The sequence below is a fragment of the Balaenoptera ricei genome, chromosome 20 (assembly GCF_028023285.1).
Source record: "Balaenoptera ricei isolate mBalRic1 chromosome 20, mBalRic1.hap2, whole genome shotgun sequence".
Classification (NCBI taxonomy): Eukaryota; Metazoa; Chordata; class Mammalia; order Artiodactyla; family Balaenopteridae; genus Balaenoptera; species Balaenoptera ricei.
The window spans coordinates 43,409,893-43,431,765 of record NC_082658.1 but is presented as its reverse complement, the minus strand read 5'-3'; the positions used below and the strand labels follow the sequence as shown (position 1 = coordinate 43,431,765).

Sequence of the window (21,873 nt, the reverse complement as noted above, 5' to 3'; positions counted from 1 at the left end):
TCCCCGGCTGCTGGTCTCCCAGAAAAGCTCCAGTGGTCAGTCACCTTCTGAAATATCACCTGAAAACAGCCTGGGGCTCAGGACAGCACGATTACTGAAGGTAGCAGGTCCACGAGCTCTGGAGATTTCCCCAAGAGGCTGATAAAGAAGTCACTTCGCATTTACAAACTAGAACATCTGGGTGAGAGGATGCCCAGTCATGGGGGGAGGTGCCCAGTCATGGCTAGCTGGTCAAATCATTAGGGTGAATTCTGTCAGCTCTGACAAGGCTCACTGTTCTTTCTCCCCACCAGGCTTTCTCCGACCTTTCTGTTTCCTTAGACAACTCATGTTCTCTAATTAACACAGATACACAGGAGGGTTTTCTTCGTTTGTTTAATCAGCTGCCACATTCTCTATGCTACAGCTAAGTTATCCACCATCACACCTACTAGATGTTTAAGGAACACAGGAGTCTGTGAAAAACACATTAACACTTACTTTTAAAAGAAAAATCCTTAAACTTATGTCAATTCTCATTTATTGGCCAGCTTATTAAAAAATCGATTCTAGAATGACTGGCTCATCAACAGCTATTAATTATCATTGAAGTTGCCCTGACAGGCTAGAACTGACAATGGTGCTAGACAAAGAAAACAAAAGATTAAGTCCTTGCTTCCTCCGTGTTTTCATTCGACAAGAACGAAACTAAAGTTCATATCAGATCCTTCTGTTCCCTGCTCAAAATTTCCCACGGTCATCAGGTATTCCTTAGCACGGGCATTCAAGGCCACCACACCTAGCCTTGTTCATCCTGTCAGGTAGGTCTTTCAAGGCATCACCTCTGGATGTAGCTGCCAATCCAGCCTGTAATTCAATAAATGTTAGGATTCGTTAAAATGTACATGCAGAGTGTCAGAATTCGGGTTTAAAAACTATGCTATTTAATTCTATTCCTTTTCACGGGGCTAGTTTAAAAAAAAAAATGTTATTTAACCAACTCAATGCCCCTTAATTACATTATTCCAACAGGATAACCACACTGGCCTTTTAGAAGGTTTTAAAAATGTTCCCTCGTTTACTTCCTCCCATTCAGTGTTTTCCTTTCCAGAAAATAGCTGTGTTTAAAGAAGTTTTCCTACAGTATGTGTTAATTAGTCTTTTTCAAATGATAAAAGCATCTTTAGAGCAGTTGACAACCATTATCTCACAGACCACACTTTAAAAAATATTTCTGTAGTTGATGATAAGTCACAAACATCCTAATATGGAGCAACTCTCAAGGTACATACAGTAGAGACAAATACGGAAACAAAAATAGAATACTGTTAAAAGCTTCTGACTCATTCTATATTAGTAGACTTTAAATGAGGAAGAGAAAATCCAGATGGTTCTGTGCCCAGGAAGTAAATGTAAATGATGCGAAGAGCAACAGAAGCATCAGAACTTCCTAATTCTGCTGAGATAAGCACCACTCAGCAGGTGAGGGCGGCTGTCTCAGATTATCGCTTCCCTCTGTGGGCTTCTGTACAGTTTCCATCAGTTTCCCCCGAATATAACCATACTCCACCTGAGTTCCTTCTTTTAGCCGGGAAAGGCTGAGGATTACACATGTAGAGCTCTAAAAAGATGCTAAACTTGACCTAATGGCTTCAGGCACTTGAGCTTTTATAAGGTTATGTGAAAACTCCAAGAATATGAGACTGTATGAGAAATAAACAAAATAATTGTGGCTTTGTGCTTAAGTTCCTTCAATATATATATATATATATTTTTAATATATTATTTTAAAACTCAGACAAAGTTAATTCACACCCAAAGCTATACAGACTTACTTTTTATGTGTGGTCACAAGCGATATTTAACACGGGTATGTGTGCATGTAGGCTTTTGTGTACGAGTATGTATGTATGTATATATACACACACACCTTGCAAACACCATACCCACTGTTTTACTTCAACAGAAATATGTAATGCCGTTTATAGCCTACATTTGGTTCGTTTTCTGATACTTCTTAACATTTTAAACAACAAGCAGGTGTCAAAAGAAATTAAAATAGTCATTTCTTAGGATTCTGTAGTCTTCCAAATCCATAGAAAATTACCAAATACATAGAAAGAGATATGGGAGGGAAGTGCAATGGGAGCAGATCAAGGAGGTATTTTAGCTTTACCAGTATTTGAATACATTTTACAACAAGCATATATTCAAATATTACTTAGTAATTTAAAATTCAGTTAAAGTTTTAAATGTTCTACTGTTTATACCTACTTTAATCTTTTCCCCTTCTCACTCTTTCCTCTCAACAGCCTCCTTTTACCTGCTTCCCCATTCCTAGCATCTTAAATAATACTGTACATTTCCTCTTAACAAAATTAATCTTACTTATGTCCATATCCTTTTTCTTTCCCCCCAAGTCCTTTTTCTGATTGAGAAGACAGTGAATTGATAAACCCAAATTTCCAAGAACCAGTGGCTTTCTCACTTTGTTGATAATTAGAGACACTGCTAAATTCTAATCTTGGATGTTCAGGGATCTTATAACCTTTTTTTTTTTTTTTAAACTAGAGTACCTACTCTTCAAAAAAGACAATGAATGTCAACCAACTAGCTATCATCTAATAAATCACAGAAATTAGGCATGAAAAATGAAGTAAACTTTAGGATACTCGAGAATCAACTCTAGAGGTACTTAAGAATCAACAGTGGTGCTTATTGAAAAGGATCACTTCCCAACCCAGTCTCTAAGACACTCTGAATTAGCAGAAGTGGAAGGAGCCCCTAGAATTGGAATTTTTAATAAGCATCTCCCTCTCCCAAGTGATTCTGACACAGAGAGGCCTTGGATCGTGTTTTGGGAGACAGGTCATAGCTCTGTTCCCTAGGCACTGTAAAATGAAGTTTTTGTTTGTTTGTTTGTTTTTTGGCTGCGTTGGGTCTTCGTTGCTGCACGCGGAGTTTCTCTAGTTGCGTCGAGTGGGGGCTACTCTTCGTTGTGGTGCGCGGGCTTCTCACTGCGGTGGCTTCTCTTGTTGCAGAGCACGGGCTCTAGGCACGCGGGCTTCAGTAGTTGTAGCGCATGGGCTCAGTAGTTGTGGCTCGCAGGCCCTAGAGGGCAGGCTCAGTAGTTGTGGCGCGGGCTTAGTTGCTCCGTGGCATGTGGGAGCTTCCCAGACCAGGGATCAAACCCGTGTCCCCTGCATTGGTAGGTGGATTCTTAACCACTGCGCCATCAGGGAAGTCCAAAATGAAAAGCTGGGGTTTTTTTTCCCCCAAAGACCACCAAACTGAACAGTAGTCTCACAGAGCAGGTCTTAGACATTAGTCCCCTCACCCACAAGAACCATCAAGAACATAACAATTGAACTGTATTTATTTTGTTGACTGGACCATTATTTTCTTCAAGCCTCCAGAGGCAATTATCCTAACTACTTATCTTAAGGATTTTCGCTGTCACCCACAGTCCTGTTAGACTGAGACATTTTCACACCTGGGATGCAGTACAAGGGGCTTAATGGAATTTTTATGACTGTGAAAATTAAAGTTCATTTGACTCAACAGAACAGTCAAATAGAACAAAGGAGAAAAACCTCCCCAAAGGCACGGCTTGCAAGTGGAGGCTTCTGACTTCCTGATGAGGCAGCTTTGCCCAGACATTCAAACCATGGGATGCTATATAGCTCATGTGTCGAGAGCACCTAAATGGCAACTTATCACCCCAGCATCGTCCACCGCAGGCTTACTGTAACATTTGGAAGCACAGCCCTGCTGGATAAGATGGCCTCTCCTGGGAGACAGCGGCTGTCGCCATGGCGGGGATCATTCCGTCTTGGGGCCAGAAGAACCGGGCAGTCCCTTTAATCTTTAACGAGCCACTTTAGTGTTCAGATATAGGAACCGGCACTGAATGAGGCTCAACCTGCTTCACAGCACTTTGTGGCAAAACCACCCCCGAGCTGCAGGAGGGCACGCCAGCCACGCCGGTCCCCGGGGCTGCAGTTACCAGAATCTGTTCTATAATGTAATTTGGGCACTTTATTATCCACTGTGGCATAATACTTCATAGTGCTAAAGGGTATCCAATATCGGACTTCCCTGGTGGCGCAGATGGTTAAGAATCCGCCTGCCAATGCAGGAGACAAGGGTTTGAACCCTGGTCCAGGAAGATCCCACATGCCGCGGAGCAACTAAGCCCATGCGCCACAACTACTGAGCCTGCACTCTAGAGCCCGCGAGCCACAACTACTGAGCCCGTGAGCCACAACTGCTGAAGCCCGCGTGCCTAGAGCGCGTGCTCCGCAACAAGAGAAGCCATCGCAGTGAGAAGCCCGCGTACTGCAACGAAGAGTAGCCCCCACTTGCCGCAAGTAGAGAAAGCCCACGCGCAGCAACAAAGACCCAAAGCAGCCAAAAAATAAAAAGTAAAATTAATTAAAAACAAAAACAAAAACAAAAAAAAAAGAAGAAAGGTAGCCAACATCAAGGGTACAGCAACTGCCTACCTCAGGCACAATGAAATACTAGATTAGTAAATGTCAGGAACTGAAAAAGTAGCAAGCCCACTTTGAAGGAAAAGGAAGACTCCAAAGCTGACAGGACACAGCCTGATGACCTGATGACAAGATTGGTAAAAAGGAAGTCAGCGACGTGACTAAACTGCTATCTTGGGCAGTTCACTTTAGAAACCTGGTAACGGAAATCTTGGAACCATTCGACGGGTGTAATTTTCTATACAAAGCTATGTCTTCATTTTTTCCCCTGTGCTGCTAATACAGAAGAAGGGCAGGGAAAAGGCCCTTGTCATCAAACTCCATCACCTAAACAACTCCAAGAGCTTCATAATGAAGTAATTGGTAAGCTCATGTTCTATTCCCCAGTAGCCACCCTCTCAGAACAAAGATTCTGTAATTCAACTTTGAAGATTACCTTAATTCATAATTCTTATTTACTCTAGAGCTCTGGATTTTTCTCTTCCCCAAATATACACACACATTCTCTCTCTCTCCCTCCCCCCTCCCCGCCCCCTTCTCTTTCTCTGTCTCTCCACCCTCATACTCATGCTCTGCCTCCAATAAGTCAAACTTCCTAAATTTTCACCCTGGTTTCCAAATGCCACAAGATTAAGTTACCTTCCTTCAGGTCCCCAAGTCTAGGGGGTCTTTGTTGACATGCGTTTCATCTTGATGGGTGATTTCTAGCCATGCAGATAAATTACCTGTTCACCTACAGTTAATCTTCAAACTGGCTTTTGTAGGCTATGGAAATAAAAGGGTAATAAGACTGCACAGCTCGAATGTCCCATCAAGGTAATCAAAGTAAAGGAAGAGGCAGAGAAGACAGAAGGAGAGATTTCAAAATAAAAACTGCGCTGTGCATTTCAGGAGCACTTAAGAAAACACTCCATCTGACTAAGCAGCCAATGAGTAGACAAATACCCACAGGACTATACATTCTCTAAGGACTACCGTGCTCACAGTTCTTGCTTCCCTCACGGTTCTGCAAGAGATCACATCAAAAAGTTAGACTTGCATTATTCATAATAGAGTGGACAGAGAGATGCCAACACCCAGAATTCTAAGGATTTACCTACAAATAAAACCATAACCTTATTTCAACCCAAACCCATGTAACAAGGAATAAAGTACATATTGTTTGGGTCTTTCAATGGTATCTCTCTCATCCCTTTTACAATAGAACCCAAAGTTTTGTCACAGGCATTAAACACTTAAAAAAGAATCACAGGGGAAAATGTCCACAATATATTATCCATTAAAAAAAAAAAAAAGCAGTACAGAACAGCAGGTGGAGAACACACACACACACACACACACACACACACACAGCACACACAGTATACATACATATGTATATATACAGAGAGAGAGATACAAAACATATAGTCAGAAAGTCTAGAACCACTTAACAGTGTTACTTTTGGTACGGGTGGAGGTTTACTTTCTGCTTTATACATATACTTTTGTGCTATTTTAGTATTTAAATGAGGAGTATAAGCTAATTAACATTACCAGAAATAAAGTACCTAAGATCACTTGACGAAGAAAATGAAACAGAACAATTTGAACAAGTTCTTAGGGCCATTCTGAGCCAAATTTTCAGCATATTTAAGGCTATATTCACTGAGGCAAACATAAGAATCAACCAGAATTCATAGTGTTGGGACAGCATTGTTGGTTCATTTGTCGTCATTCTGAGCCAGAAGCAGTACTGTGCTATGTCCTGCCAGGTTAGGGGGAGACTGAGTCTCGTGCTCATGTCCTCACTTCCCCCAGGTTAGTCCCGGTTAGTCTTCTCCTCTCAGGGACACCAGGGCAGGGGATTAAAAAGCAGGTCAACAGACCACTGAACACTGTATAGAGAAAGAGCCACATGAAGGGCTAACCACGACTCAAAAATCTTTGCTCTTTGTCAAGTCAGTTTTACAAATAGTCTGACGAACTTAAAAAACAGATATGCTACTTATTAGAAAAGTTAAAAAAGGGGGACAATATGAAATGCTGATGAGGATGCAGAGAAACTGGATCTCATACACTGCTGGTGGATCAGACTGTAAAATGGTACAGGGCTTAGGAAAATAGTTTGGTAGCTTCTTTAAGAGACCAAAGATACACTTACTGTAAGACTGAGCAATTGCATTCCTGGGCATTTAACCCAGAGAAATTAAAACTTGTATCTACACAAATACCTGTACATAAATGTTCATAATGGCTTTATCTGTAACAGCCCCAAACTGGAAACAACCAAAATGCCCTACAATAGGTAAATGGTTAAAAAACTGTGATACAGGGACTTTCCTGGTGGCACAGTGGTTAAGACTCTGCACTACCAATGCAGGGGGCCTGGGTTCGATCCCTGGTCAGGAAACTAGATCCCACATGCATGCCACAACTAAGAGTTCACATGCCACAACTAAGGAGCCCGTGAGCTGCAACTAAGGAGCCTGCCTACCGCAACGAAGACCCAGCACAACCTAATTAATTAATTAAATTTTAAAAAACCTGTGATACATCCAAGGCATAGAAAACAAACTTATAGTTACCAAAGGGGAAAGGCGATAGGTGAGAGATAAATTAGGAGTTTGGGACTAGCAGATACAAACTACAATATATAAAACAGATAAACAACAGGTCCTACTGTATAGTACAAGAAACTATATTCAAGATTTCCCTGGTGGTGCAGTGGTTAAGAATCCGCCTGCCAATGCAAGGGACACAGGTTCAAGTCCTGGTCCGGGAAGATCCCACAGGCCGTGGAGCAACTAAGCGTGTGCACCACAAGTACTGAGCCTGTGCTCTAGAGTCCTCGAGCCACAACTACTGAGCCTGCGTGTCACAACTACTGAAGCCCGCGCACCTAGAGCCCGTGCTCTGCAACAAGAGAAGCCACTGCAATGAGAAGCCTGAGCACCGCAACGAAGAGTAGCCCCCGCTCGCTGCAACTAGAGAAAGCCTGCCCGCAGCAATGAAGACCCAATGCAGTCAAAAATAAATTAATTAATTAATTTTTTAAAAAAGAAACTATATTCAATATCTTCTCATGAACAATAACGGAAAAGACTATGAAAAAGTATACATACGAATCACTTTGCTGTACACTAGGAACTAACACAACATTGTAAATCAACTATACTTCAATTAAAAAAAACAACTGTGATACATCCATCCATACTATTCATGCTATTTAGCAATAAAAAGCATTATTAAATACATTACTAAATACAACTTGGATGGAGGGCATCATGCTAAGTGAAAAATGCCAACCTCAGAAGGCCACATGTTGTTATGATTCTATTTCCATAACATTTCAAAAAGGACAAAATTATAGAGATAGAGAACAGATTACTGGTTGCCAAGGATTGGTTGGGGGAAAAGGGATGTACGTGACAATCAATGTGCAATTACAATTACTCATTCAACTGTCCAACCACTATGGAGAATTAAGGAAGGTGAATTGTTTGTAAGGCAAAGCACATTTCATATTATTCTGCCGTCCCTACTATGCCAGAAAAAAAAAAAAAAAAGATTGTTTAAGCATGACTCCGTTGCTGGCTCAACCACCTAAAATACATTTCAGGCATTACCTGTGCCCCATCTCTACCGGTGTTTTTATCTGAGCTTCCCCAGGGCCATGAGCGATGAGCCAGGAGGCAGCGGAAGTAACCCATGCAGAGTGAACTCTCACTGCAATTTAAGCTCAGCATTCAGCCCAAAGTGTCCCGCTTGAAATCAAAAGCATCTGAAAACTGCAGCGATCAGACACATAAATTGTGAAAGACGTGGTTACCGGGGTGGGGCACCTCACATGTGACAGGCTTCCTACTACAAACAGTTTTTCCTACAAAAGTCTCAGTAGCAGTCTCCAAATGTGAGGGAAAGGTTAGTGGAAAAAATTTAAATGATGCTTCCTCTGTGATTCTCCCAGCCAGGGCTCACATGTACTGAAAGCAGGTCACATGTCTCAGGCACAAAGTTTTAGTTTCTATACTCATCCGGGCTTCTTACTGAAAGTGGTCTACCACTGTTTATTCCACTATCACTTACAACACGAGGACCCTTGCGCCACCAACATCTACAGTATCCTATACAGGGGTCAATTTATTGGGAAGGCCTATTGAAAAACAGAAAGACACTGCAAAAAAAAAAATTTTTTTTTTAAAGAAAACCCACCAATAAATTCTCCTCTAACCCAATGCTTCAGCTGTTTAGCCAAATGTGCTTTTGAGGGTGACTGGCTGATATATCAAATACAATTACAATTTTAGAACAAAGAATAAACTATAAAACAATCCTCAGGACTTCGCTGGTGGTGCAGTGGTTAAGAATCCACCTGCCAAGGCAGGGGACACAGGTTCCATCCCTGGTCCGGGAAGATCCCATATGCTGCAAAGCAACTAAGCCCGTGTGCTGCAACTACTGAGCCCACGCACCTAGAGCCTGTGCTCTGCAACAAGAGAAGCCACCGCAATGAGAAGCCCGCGAACCGCAACGAAGAGTAGCCCCCGCTGGCCACAACTAGAGAAAGCCCACACGCAGCAAGAAAGACCCAACGCAGCCAAAAATTAAAAAAAAAAAGACCAAAAAAAAAAAATCCTTCAGTGCTAATGGAATTAAAACTAGTAAAGGAATAACAAATACTGCTAATAACATTCTAAAATCACTTTCCACACAAGGAGGCCCATGTATAAAAGGATAATTTTAAGCCCACATTCTATGAAATAGAACCTATTTCTGAAGACTTATTCTGATAAGTAATCATAATTAGATGAGCTGATGGAGTGAGAGGCAGCTGGGGCCTGGTGGTTGGGAGCGGACCTTTCCAGCCAGACTACTTGGGTTCAAACACTGTGTGGTCTTAGGCACATTTTCAACTTCTCTGTGCCGCATTTCCTGATCTGCGGAACACAGATATTGGTGCCTACACTTTGGAGAATTGTTGGGAGGGGTTAAATGAGTTCATATAGCAAAGTCCTTGGCACACAAAAAGCACACAATAGCTACCGATAATTTTTATACAGGTAAAATAGGGTATAAAGAGAAGTACCATAAGGTTATAATGACCAAAGTTCTCTGTAGGCTGGCACACATGCTATTCTACTGAACAGTAACTAGGAAAGCAAGGCCCAGCCTCATCACACAGCCTCCCCACCCCAGTTAGAAAGATGGAGTTTGTTCTAGAGATGCTTAAAGAAAAAAGGCTTGACTTAAGCTAGACACCTCTCTCCCATTTCTAGGTTTCCCAACTATTCAGCAACAACCAGACATTTTGGAATCAGAAACACAAATTGTGTCCAAAAGTGTTAAACAATGCTTGTCCAAAGGCCCCAATACAGCTAATAGTTTAGACAGCTGTGCTAGGAGCCACAGAAGCTGCATTTTCTAACTAGTATTGCTTCTGAACAATTGAAACTTTCTCCAGAGCAAAGTCCAGACACAGGGAGCAGTGTTCCCCACAAACATCCAAACAGTTTCATGATTGTTTAACCACCAAAATAAAAATAACAGCTCCAATAATCTATCAAGTTTGACATTTCATCCAACCAAGCAATTAAACCAGGACACAACGCATGCATGGAGAGATTTTTTTCCCCTGCTCCAAATCAACACTCATTTTGACATTATAGCCACACAAACTAGTAATGCTTGTTCCTAGACTACTTACAAAAGGTTTCTAAACACCAAACACACTGAAGTGCCTCAAAGAAACGGCACACCGTCAAATTTTATTTTGTCTCCCACCTTTAAGCATCTTTATTAACTGTAAGTAAAGTTACAGGCCAATAAGTTGGAAACTCCCTTCTAATATTTAGTCAAAGGAGGTAAATACCCTCCTAATACAGGCACAAAATGCAAGGTCTATCAATATATTCTTAAATATATTAAAGGCAAGTATCCTCACCTCATCCTCAAGTATTAAAATCGTGGTTCTGATCTAGCAAATCACCAAGTGATAGAACTTCTCTCTCCAGGTAGGGAGTTCTCAGTTGGTTGCCTCAATTACAGGTAGCCTAAGGAAGAAAATCAAGGACCTCTGATACCAAGTTCCTAAGACGTCCTCAGAACCACCTATAATAGAACAAAGCTATTCACAGTGTGCAGACGCACACCCTCCATGGACATCCGTGTCAAGGTAAACACAAAACAATTCATAGTAGGTATGAACTGCTGTGTATCCAAGTGCATGACTTCCTGGTAATTCATTTTTCTTGTACTTTACAAAAATATTAGTTGGCAACAGACTGAAAAAGCACTTTACAAAGCTGGTCCTTCACCAGTTTCAGAAGCACTAACTTTTCACACAGTTGAATGCCAATTGTGTCACTTATTGTTCTGAAGTAATCAAAGCACCCTTGCCCTATCCTACAGCTTCTGATTTGAGGGCAATTAAAGAAACCAATAAGGAGGTACACCACGGTGTAACCTCATGGAAAGAGTACCCAATTAGACTCAAAAGACCTCACTGCTGGTCTTCAAGATCCAACTAACTTGGAGACGCTGGGTGAATTGGAGACTTTTTACTTCCCTGAGCCTTGAATTCCTCCTCTGCAGAATAAAAGCATCCCCCTAACATCAGCATTTCTCAACATTATCATTTTTTTTTAATGTGTGGTTCCTTCTGACAGTATTACTTTCTCCAAGTGTGGTCTGCAGATAAGCTACATTAGAATCCCCAGCTTCATTCCCAAACACCCAGATTCTATAGGTCTGGGCTAGCAACCAGGAAACTGCAGTTCTTACAAGCACCCGGGAGACTCTGATACACATGAAAATTTGAGATCTACTGCAATAATCTTAGTAATGCCTCTAGGGATTAAAAAAAAAAGGTCACAATTTGTGTGTAAACCCCAATAAAGAAATTATTTTAGGTAAAAAGTATTTTTAAATCAGTATATTAAAACTTACGGAAAACACTTTAATACACTTTTATAATATCAGTAATATGTAACAAAAAATTTCAATTTTTCCCCATTTAAAAAAAAATGATGTTTCGGGACTTCCCTGGTGGCGCAGTGGTTGAGAATCTGCCTGCCAATGCAGGGGACACAGGTTCGAGCCCTGGTCTGGGAAGATCCCACATGCCGCGGAGCAACTAGGCCCGTGAGCCACAACTACTGAGCCTGCGCGTCTGGAGCCTGTGCTCCGCAACAAGAGAGGCCGCGATAGTGAGAGGCCCGCGCACCGCGATGAAGAGTGGCCCCCGCTTGCCGCAACTAGAGAAAGCCCTCTCACAGAAACGAAGACCCAACACAGCTATAAATAAATAAATAAATAAATAAATAAATAAATTTATTAAAAAAAAAATAAATAAATAAAATAAAAAATAAAAATAAAAAAATGATGTTTCGTTGGGAAGACCAAATGTGTATTAAAATGCGTGTAAACATTTACATGCTATGGCATCAAGAACTGCTTTTTTTTTAAATTTATTTATTTATTTATTTTTGGCTGCATTGGGTTTTTGTTGCTGCGCATGGGCTTTCTCTAGTTGCGGCCAGAGGGGGCTACTCTTCGTTGCAGTGCGCAGGCTTCTCATTGCGGTGGCTTCTCTTGTTGCGGAGCACCGGCTCTAGGCACGTGGGCTTCAGTAGTTGTGGCACACAGGCTCAGTAGTTGTGGCTCGTGGGCTCTAGATCGCAGGCTCAGTAGTTGTGGTGACGGGCTTTGTTGCTCCGCGGCATGTGGGATCTTCCTGGACCAGGGCTTGAACCCGTGTCCCCTGCATTGGCAGGCGGATTCTTAACTACTGCGCCACCAGGGGAAGTCCAAGAACTGCTTTCTTGACACGATATTCAGAACTCTTGAATTTTGTACCAGTCCCTCCCAAACAAAACTAGTGGCTTATTTTTACGTTTGTGCTGTTTCTGAAAAGATGAGCTGAGCAGAAAGATTTCAGGCGGCTATTTGTGAGCGTTTCCACAAATAACAGTGCAGGTGTGGATAGCCAGTACCTCAAAAACCAAATTAGATGTAACTGTCAACATATTTTCACTTTTAATATTAGTTTTGGTAGTACAAGAGACATGGTGATAAGCTGTATAAAAAAGTTTAATCAAATAAATAAAATTTACGAATCTGATGAAGATCATCTGGAGGTGAAGCTGCAAAACTATCATATTTATGTCCCCCATTAATTGGCTGGTTCACTGTCACTATTCCTCAAGCAGCCGGTCTGCAAATATGTCAACAGCCCAAACAGTTGGGAAACACTGAACTAGAACAATGGGCGTGGGGGTGATGACTCAGAATCACCCGGAGTGCTGGGTCCAACCATATGGTGAGGGTGGTAGGGAAGGTGGAGTGCCCTCTGTCAAGCTCTCTGGGAACATTTGACCCCTTCCCCCACCAGCTCTGCAGCAAACACTGGCTAAGGTAAACTTCAGCTCTGACACAGAATGACTATGCAGGTACTTCCATCAGCATATGACAAATGACCAAGAATGGCACCTGAATCTAGTCATGCCCAAAAGGTAAAAAGAGAGGTAGATAGAAGTGAGAGGACCGGAAGGCCTAAGAATTTTCCACTGCGGACTGGGCAAGTCCTAGGCCCTGCAGCTATTCCTTCCCACCCCACACCCTGGCACAAAACTTTAACACCGAACTGTTCCTCTTCACCTCCATAAAATCCAAATTGCCCAAACCATGGCTACTGGTCTGCAAAATCAATTCCAAGACAATTCCGCCCTCTTCCTGAGAACCATCCTTGACTAAGGATTCCTCAAACTGGCTGAACTTCGGCTGACCCACTCCCTCTAAAGTCCTGGAAAACACTCCACCCTCTTTCCCCAAATCAGAACGCTCCTTTTGTCCAGGATTTGGGAATAAAGGCTCATGCTCTAGTGGATCTTCTTCCACACCATGAAGATAATAATTGAGCATGGTTAAGAGGGGGTATAATTCATTGGCTATGGACCCACTGACTCAAGACCCTGGAAAAGGTTGTAAGTCAACAGAAGATGAGGCATGGTTATTTCTCAAGCAGATATCTTAATCATTATGAAAGTTGAAAGGGGGTGGGGGGAATTCACAGAAATTGCTGGAGGGAAAACAAGCTTTCCTATAGCATAAAATATATTGATTCCATCACATTCCATGCATGTGATCAGAACGAAGAGTGGAAAGATTTTTCAAAGTAAATGAAAAGGGTAAAACAAGAAGGGGCGGGGTGGGAGAGGAGGCCGCTCCATTTACTTAAGAAAAGCTTTTTTTCCAAGTCTTTTAACATAACCCAGCAGTTGCAAATAAACAATGGTGCTGATTACTAACGAATTACATTTAACCATTCAGAGGCCAGCAGAGCCTCCAGTTGGCCTAACTTCCTGTAAATTTCAGGATGACTAGGCAGCATTTCTTCAAAGTGGATCAAGACAGTTAAAATGTTTCAGCAAATCAGACTGGCTCCAAGTAGTCTGATTGGATCGGCTGTCCCTAGGAGACCTGACCACTCCACAACCCAGAGATAATGAAACATTAAAATTGCATATAATAATTACAAATGCATATAATAATTATATGCAATTCTAGAAAAGGCATGTGAATGTTAAACTAGGAGATGCCGGCTAAACCTATAGCATTGGAGGGGGCAGCTTTCAAAAGTCAAGTGACACTAGCTCAACAAAAATTGTGTAAAGTTCAAATTCAGCACATGGGTGGTAGCTGCTGAAAAAGGCTGCTGAGAGAGCCAGAAGGTTTTGCTTATCTTTTTACAGGAGAGGACAATGGAGAAATTACCAGACCAAGGTCACCTTCCCTTAAAAAAAAAAAAAAAAGGTTAGCAGGCTTAACTGCGATAAAAAAAACCTTCATAGGTCGTAACTCCAGGAAATCAGCAGCCTGGTGAGAATCTCTCCAAGAATCCTGTAGGAAATTAAGTGCGGATTAGAGTAATTAAATGTGAAGTCTCCTTGAGAGTGATTTCTGTTCCTTATGACTAGAGCCATTTCTGTGAAACGCATCACAGAAAAATTGTGAAGAGGATTTGCCAGGCATCACAGCCTTTCCACTTTCATATCAAGGTCTGCAAGCACTATGATCTAAAAAAGAACACAGCAGTGATTTGGGGAGGGAATTAAATAATACAGCTTATCTCAGAAAACCACTCCATTCTCTAGCCTTTGCAAAAGTTCTCATGTTCACATAATGGTAATATACTTAGGAGTTTCCAAAAGTTACACACATTTCCTCAAAAGACATATAGGAAAAAATATAATCACGGGGTAAAGGCCAAACATTGTCTCTTCTGAATGCTTAAATAGCCAATTATACATTAATTCTATAGAGAGAAAGAGACTATTACAGGAAAGTTAAGTAAGACGTTAAAAAATGTACCCTCGGGCCTAAGTCTGTTCAACTGACAGTAAAATCACCCCCTCAAAAAAGCAGTTTTGTGCAAAATCTAGTATTTTAATTTCCCAGCTTCCAAGAGAAATATATAAGGAGCAGAAATTAAACTAATTATGTCAGCAGCACAGTGAACAAAACTTTAATTGTATTACACACTAGTTAGACATTTGCAGAATACAAAGGCCCTTAAGGGTAGAAACTTCTTTAGAATATAAATGATTCCAAATCAATACGACAAAAATTAGTCCGTTTGGGCAATAAACAGATTCATGGTTGACATGGAAAAATTCAGCCAACATCCTAATTCAATGTAAAAAATTAACGTAGAGTATAAGAAACAAATCTCTAAAATGGTTTTAAATCACTCCATGATTTACATATGTTGGATCATTAATAGGTCCTTTAAGCCAGTATTGTACTAATCAGCTTTTTTAGCATCCTGCCCACAAAAGAGCCTATTCATTTAGCTGGGAGACAGGTGTTAGCAACCAGCAACCTCTTTTAGCCTCGAGTTCCAGGGGCCTGGTCTGTGATTACTATGGCCATGATTGGCAAGTCGAGAGGAAGGGCAGTTTAAAAGAGGGAAAGGGAGGAGAGAGGGAGAGAGAAACAAAAGAGCCCGAGAGGGGGGAAAGGAAGATGAGGAAAGAAAGGGCCGTCAGGTGCTACTTAGTGGGGCCACCCTCCAAGCCCGGTAGCCTGAGCTGAGCTCCCAGACTACCGCCCAGATACTTGAGGCAGAATTTGGATAATGTCATCATTCCCGCAGACAGTAATTCTGGATATATGCCTACACTCCACTTGTTCTAAAAAAATTTTTTTCAAGTGTCTATGACTCATTCCTCTTTCCCATATTCTCTAGTTCTTAACTTCAGTCCTCACTCTTTCATACATTTTCTAAAAGAGCTGACCGAGTAGATATTCCTGGAAAGAGATAGAGAGAAGGCCAGATTTCAAAAGACATCTTAAGCCTACGGAATAAAAATCCTATGAGAAAGTGGGAGAAGAGAACATTCACTGAGTTCCGTACAATGTACAAAGAAGAGATTTCCTCTCTTTTCGTCCACAGAACAATGCTACCAGGTATGATTTTCATCTTGCAGATGAAGAAAATGAAGCCCACAGAGGTTAAGTAACCTGTCTAAAGTAGCACAGCCAGGAGGTGGAGGAGCTGGGACTCAAAACAGGTTTGTCTATTTCCTAAATTGTTACACTTTTCCCAAGTTTAAATCCTTAACTAACATATTTAATGCCCTGATTCTGCTTTAAGTCAGAGGGTTCTGTATTTCAGCAATTTTTCTTCCATCCATGAACTCAGCAAAAGACCTGCAACTAAATTTTATTGCCTATTAAGCATCCATTATTTCCAATAAGCGTTTCAGCTATGTAGAAATGAAACATCTGGCAAGTTGGCTTTATTTTAAAATCCTACATACAGAGAATTCCCAGGCAGCTCTCCTATCCAACACTGATCAGAACTAGACTTGACTACCCATTCAGACCTCCAGTGGTTTCCACATTATCATTCATTTGTCCACTCAGGAAATAAAGGAAGCTACTTTCGCCAACCCTCCCTCATGACTCCTGACAGATAATACAGCAGAGGGGGCCTCTCAGTAAAGTAATTTACATAAAAGTTATAAAAGCTCTTTGTTATCTGTCATGACTAGGAAATGGGCTATTCTAGCAAATCAAACATCCTGAATAACATAATGATGCTTTTAAAGGGACTACCAATTTATAAAGAATTTCAAAGCAATGCAACAGTGGCTCCTAAACCCAGCTGCAGATCAGAATCACTTGGGGAGCTTTTTGGAAGCAGATGCCCAGAGTGGTTTTTAAAATGTAGATTCTCGGCACTTCCCTGGTGGCCAAGTGGTTAAGAATCCGCCTGCCGATGCAGGGGACGTGGGTTCGATCCCTGGTCCGGGAAGATACCACATGCCATGGAGCAACTAAGCCCATGCGCCACAACTACTGAGCCTGCGCTCTACAGCCCGCAAGCCACAACTACTGCGCCCGCACGCCTAGAGCCCGTGCTCGGCAACAAGAGAAGCCACCGCAATGAGAAGCCCACGCACCGCAACGAAGAGTAGCCCCTGCTCTCCGCAACTAGAGAAAGCCCGCACGCAGCAATGAAGACCCAATGCAGCCAAAAATAAATTAATTAATTAAAATAAAATAAAATGTGGATTCTCAGTCATCACTTATCCACTCAAAAAAAAAAAAAAAAAAATCTCCAGGAGGTGGAACTGGGAAATCTGTATTTTTAAAGAGCCCCTCAGTGACTCAGTTGGAAACTGCTAGGTACCGAATCTTTTAAGGAGTGGCTGGCTTTGGAGAACTCCTTGCAGTAAAACTCACTAAAAAGACTAAAGCTGCACTGAATACAATGTGACCTTCTTTTTATGATTCAGGAGACTTCAGGATCTCCCAATGCCTCTGGTCCATCATTCACTACTAGTCACTAATCACTGTACTGGCAAAACCAGAAAGGAAGGAAAGGTTAGGAAGACTTCATACTGGTAAAAAGCTGGAAAAACCAGCTTTTGTTTTCCTATCAGATTTTTAAAGAGCTAGTTTCCCCCAGAGGAAACTCAGACTTTATGCTTGCCTCGAAAAAGGAAAATGTTTAAAGACAGGCAGATTCTCTTAACTGCTCCAATTCAGAACGTTAACAGGCCCAAATGCATCAAAAATGTGGAATATTCAACCTGAACTACAGAAAGCAGAGAAACTTCATGACAGTCTTAACAAAGATAAATGAGGATAATGGGTTTAAGCTAAGAATGGCATCATAGGATTAGATAAAACCACTGTCCTGACCATGGCAACTGATAAATCCTGGAAACTGGGAGAGCTGAGGTCTTTCAACACATAAGGCCGATGATTCCTACCTATCTAGGATGGCTTTCATGTGAGATATAACAGGATATCCTATTAAGAGCCCAACTAGTTTTAGGATTTTAAAACTCCAAATAATATAGTCACAAAACAAGAAATGACCGCACCACCTCCCTATTGAAGCAATGGGAATTTGTGTGTTTGGATATGAAAAGACTGCCCTTCAAATAGCCAGAATCTTTCTTACATAAACACAAGTCACTACTACCAATAAACAGGAACCAAACAAAAATAATAACCAGTAACATTACCAAACAGTAATGATGAGGCAGCTCGCCCCGTGAGACTTCAGCAACAGCAATTTAAACTATGCATTCTCATTAAACTCTACATTATAACTCAGCTCTGTATTGCAGGGGTTATGAGATTCAAGGTGCAGACGTTAAATCTTTCCTCCCAAAACATAAACACTATAGCTAGTACAAGTTTAATATAAAAGTCTCTAATCTACCTTTAAAACAACAGCAGTAGTAAAGAATAAAAAACTATTTTAAGAATAAAAAATTAAGGTGGAATTAGTCCCGTTAACACTCCTTAGGTTTATGTAGGTGTTTTCAGAAAGTTCTAGGCACAACACTCTTACAGATGGGTGTGACTGTATTAAACATCACAATGGACATGTAATTAGGGAAGAAACTGTGCCCTTTTTTGTTATTGTTGCCTTTTGTTTTGTCTTTTTAAATGCTGGTTACTGAAAATGCTTTTCCCACTGCTATTTTAAGAGGCCTTAAAGAGGCATTCCTATTAGACTGTGCTAAGCAGAGTTATTATCAACTGGCTTGGCCGTGAGAAAGTTTTGAAAACAAATTAATTTCTAACCTCTTTGAGAACAGCTCTCTTTTTCTGCAGGTTATTTTAGCAACTGGTTAAATTAAGTCAATTTAGAAGATTTACAATCCCCGATCCCAATGTACACAGTTGGGATAACAGCTGTCTTCCTGATCAATATGAAAGTTTTTAGTGGGCTGATCTTCCAAACTAAATAGACATTAAAATGTGTGTGTGTCCTAGATTACATGGAAATTTGCTTCATGCACAATCAAGTTATTAGTTAGCCCTGCCACATCAAGCTGCAACTGTCATATACAATTTTCAAACCTAAGAAAATAACACTTCTAAATAAACTGTAGTTTATGACTTGTACTCTGAAGTCCAGAATTATTAGGAAATATGCCAGGACGTTTCAGAAATGCTTTCCATCATCTATTTCCTTGAACGTGAAAAAGAATGCAATCAGGAAAAAACGATAAAGACGTTGTCAAACCTGAAATCCCGTGAACTAGCTCCCAACCCTAGAATTCTGTACACAAACTCAGCCCAGCACCATGTCCCCTGCCTACTCCCATTCCTAGAAAAAGGTTCCAATAAGTGACAGCCTTGGCCACACTTCAGTAAGTTGAACTGTCACCGGGAAAACCACAACTGCTCCCCAAACAGTTGCACCAACAGAGGTGACAGGAAGTCTCTGTCCTCCAAACCACCTGTAACAGGGATGGGCAAGGAACTTACTTTCTTAGAAGGCCACATGCACCTGGGGATGTTGTTCATTACGTTAACAGTGGCCTTTAGCCAGGGTGCAAAGTGGCAGTTGTGGGTAAAGCCCTATTTCCAAGCTAACAATAATTCTTCCCTGGGGTAGACTGGGAGGAGCAAGGTACACTCTTCCTTGATTACACAAGCAGCTTTTTCTCCTAGAACAAATGACAGACCAACAAAAAAGGAGAAAATATGCTGCTGTTTCTATCTTCTGCCAGCCTGAAATCAAGCTCTGAGCAGATGTCTGCGACGCTCTGGTTCCCCAGGTCTAGCATACTTCCCCAAGCCTGGTCAAATGTTTCATGGGCAGCCAGCTGCACAGAGGCCCCATGTCCCTCTCCGTCTTAGCCACTGGCGACCTCACACACATCACCTCAAATGAACAGAGGACAACTCCCAAAAGAGAGAACAGTGGACCCTGGGCGGGGCGGCGGGGGGGGGGGGGAGGAGAACCACATCCCCAAACTTCTCCATCGAGCCTCCAAACTCCAGCCTCCACCTTCCTCCAACACGCCCGCAGGGCTCCTGCACTAGGAAGCTGGGTCAGGCTAGTTCCTTAAAATGCAGACGCAGGCCGCCGCGAACCTGACTCGGTTTCCTATGCTGTAAAGCGGCATCTTTCCCCCACGAGCCAACTGAACGTGCCGATCTGTAGGGCGTTTGGAAATATTTGAGAACACACGTCTCCCGTTACTGCCCCCACAGGTGAAATGCTTCCTTTGAGGGGACTTTTAATGGGACAGGTGCGGGCTACCTTGGATGCGCAGACTTCCAGCGAGGCAGGGCGTCCCCCATCCCCTGTCGGCAGGGAGAGTCTCAGGCCGCGCCCCGCACCGAGGAGGCGCCCCCGGACCACAGCGTGGCGAGACCCGAGGCCGAGCAGCGCCTCCGACTCCGGGCTCCCCCGGGACCCCACCCCAGGCCCGGCGCCCTGCGGAACCCAGCGCCGCCGCCGCCGCCTCCTCACCTGCCGCGGCCGCCTGCCCGGCCCGCACCTGGGAAGGGAGGGGTGGGGAGGGGCCGGATCCGGGCCGCGGACGGTTCAGGCAGGGGGGCTGCGGGCTGAGCCGCGGCGGCGTCTCCGGGGCTGAGGGGCACCCGGGGACGGTCGCGACATCCTCACAGCCGGCCCCAGGAAGTTGGCCCCCCCCCCACCCACCCATCCCCGGCCTCCCGGCCCGGTCGCTCCCGCCCCTCGCGCGGCCCCGCTCCCAGCGCGGCCCCGCCCCCCTCGGGAGCGCGCCTCCGCTCCTGCCGCTCCCGAGCCACCATAGAGACGGGCGAGCCGCGCGGCGGGCTAGAGCGCGGCCACCGCGCGCGCCCCCTGGCGGAGCCCAGGCCGCGGGAGGCGGAGCCCGCCGAGCCTGAGACCGGGCTAGGCGTCGGTACCCCGGTGTGAGGGCGTCCGCTGCTCCTCGTTGCCTTGGTTACCGAACTCTGCACGAGGAGCTGAAGGGTCCAGATCCGTGGTGCAGATTGGTGACACTGAGCGAGTCCCATAACATCTCAGAACTCGTTTCAAAATAAAAGTTTCAAAGTTGCCTCACTTTCATATTCCATTGTTCCTCACAACAATGGCTATCAGCAGGTGATGGTCCCCAAAATTACCATGAAAGAAGCCCAGGCCCACTAGAGTTCACTAGCTTATTCAAGGTCCCATAGTTGGAAAGTATTAGAAGCCAGATCTGGAGGACATCAAAACCCACGTTTGTCCCATTCACTCAATGGCACCTCTCTCTCCAGCATTTCCCAGTCTAAGCCCCCAGAGTTAGCTAGTTTCACCTTAAGAAAGTGAGGAAACTGCTAAGAGGAAGGCCCTGGTAGAATGAAGATGGCTGTGTGGAGGAGCCCACCCAGCCATTCATCAGCTAGCTGTGTACCTTTCAGCAGGTAATTAACATTTCTGAACTCCGGTTTCCTCATCCCTGAAGAAATTGGTATGGTTGGTGTGAGGCAGGTTGGTATGAGGATTAAATAAGCTAATACGTATAGAAGTGCTTAGTAAATTATAAAGCACTAGGGTTGCATGGGGGATCATTAGCCAGCGTGGACTAAGAAAATGCTTAGTCACGAAAATAGTAAATTCAAATCCTTCTTCTGATGGCGTCTAGTGACACCTAATTTTCTTATGCCTTAGGTTCCTATTGAGACCTCCCAGAGTTGCTCAAGCAATTTGTATTTTAATATAAGGAATATCACAAGGAAAAGTGAAGTAAAAATATCATTTATACATGCAGACTTCGTCACTTAACAAGTATTATTTCTAGTCTTCACAACCCAGCAAACTGAGTACTATTATTCCCACGTTATTGATGAAGAGCTGCCTATTCAGAAATTTACCCAGAGCCACAGTTAGGAAAAGGCCGAACCGGAATTTTAAACTAGGTCTTGGGGCTTCCCTGGTGGCGCAATGGTTGAGAATCTGCCTGCCAATGCAGGGGACACGGGTTCGAGCCCTGATCTGGGAAGATCCCACATGCCGCGGAGCAATTGGGCCCGTGAGCCACAACTACTGAGCCTGCGTGTCTGGAGCCTGTGCTCCGCAACGAGAGAGGCCGCGATAGTGAGAGGCCCGCGCACCGCGATGAAGAGTGGC

The 21,873-nt window shown here is 43.1% G+C and overlaps 1 protein-coding gene and 1 non-coding gene across 3 annotated transcripts in view; one reads left to right on the top strand and one right to left on the bottom strand.

The window, feature by feature from the left end:
• The window catches only part of RFFL (ring finger and FYVE like domain containing E3 ubiquitin protein ligase), a 67,461-nt gene extending 47,023 nt beyond the window's left edge, over positions 1-20,438 (bottom strand). Inside the window, exon 1 of one of the 2 annotated variants that reach the window (XM_059908790.1) lies at positions 20,245-20,438. The gene's annotated coding sequence lies outside the window, so the exon portion shown is untranslated. Of the gene's footprint in view, positions 1-20,031; positions 20,122-20,244 lie in introns of those variants that run through there. The other variant, XM_059908792.1, reaches the window with a different exon arrangement.
• TRNAG-ACC (transfer RNA glycine (anticodon ACC)) lies at positions 6,792-6,864 on the top strand. Its single transcript has one exon. It is a non-coding gene; the product is annotated as a tRNA-Gly (tRNA).
• Positions 20,439-21,873: the final 1,435 nt, after the last annotated feature.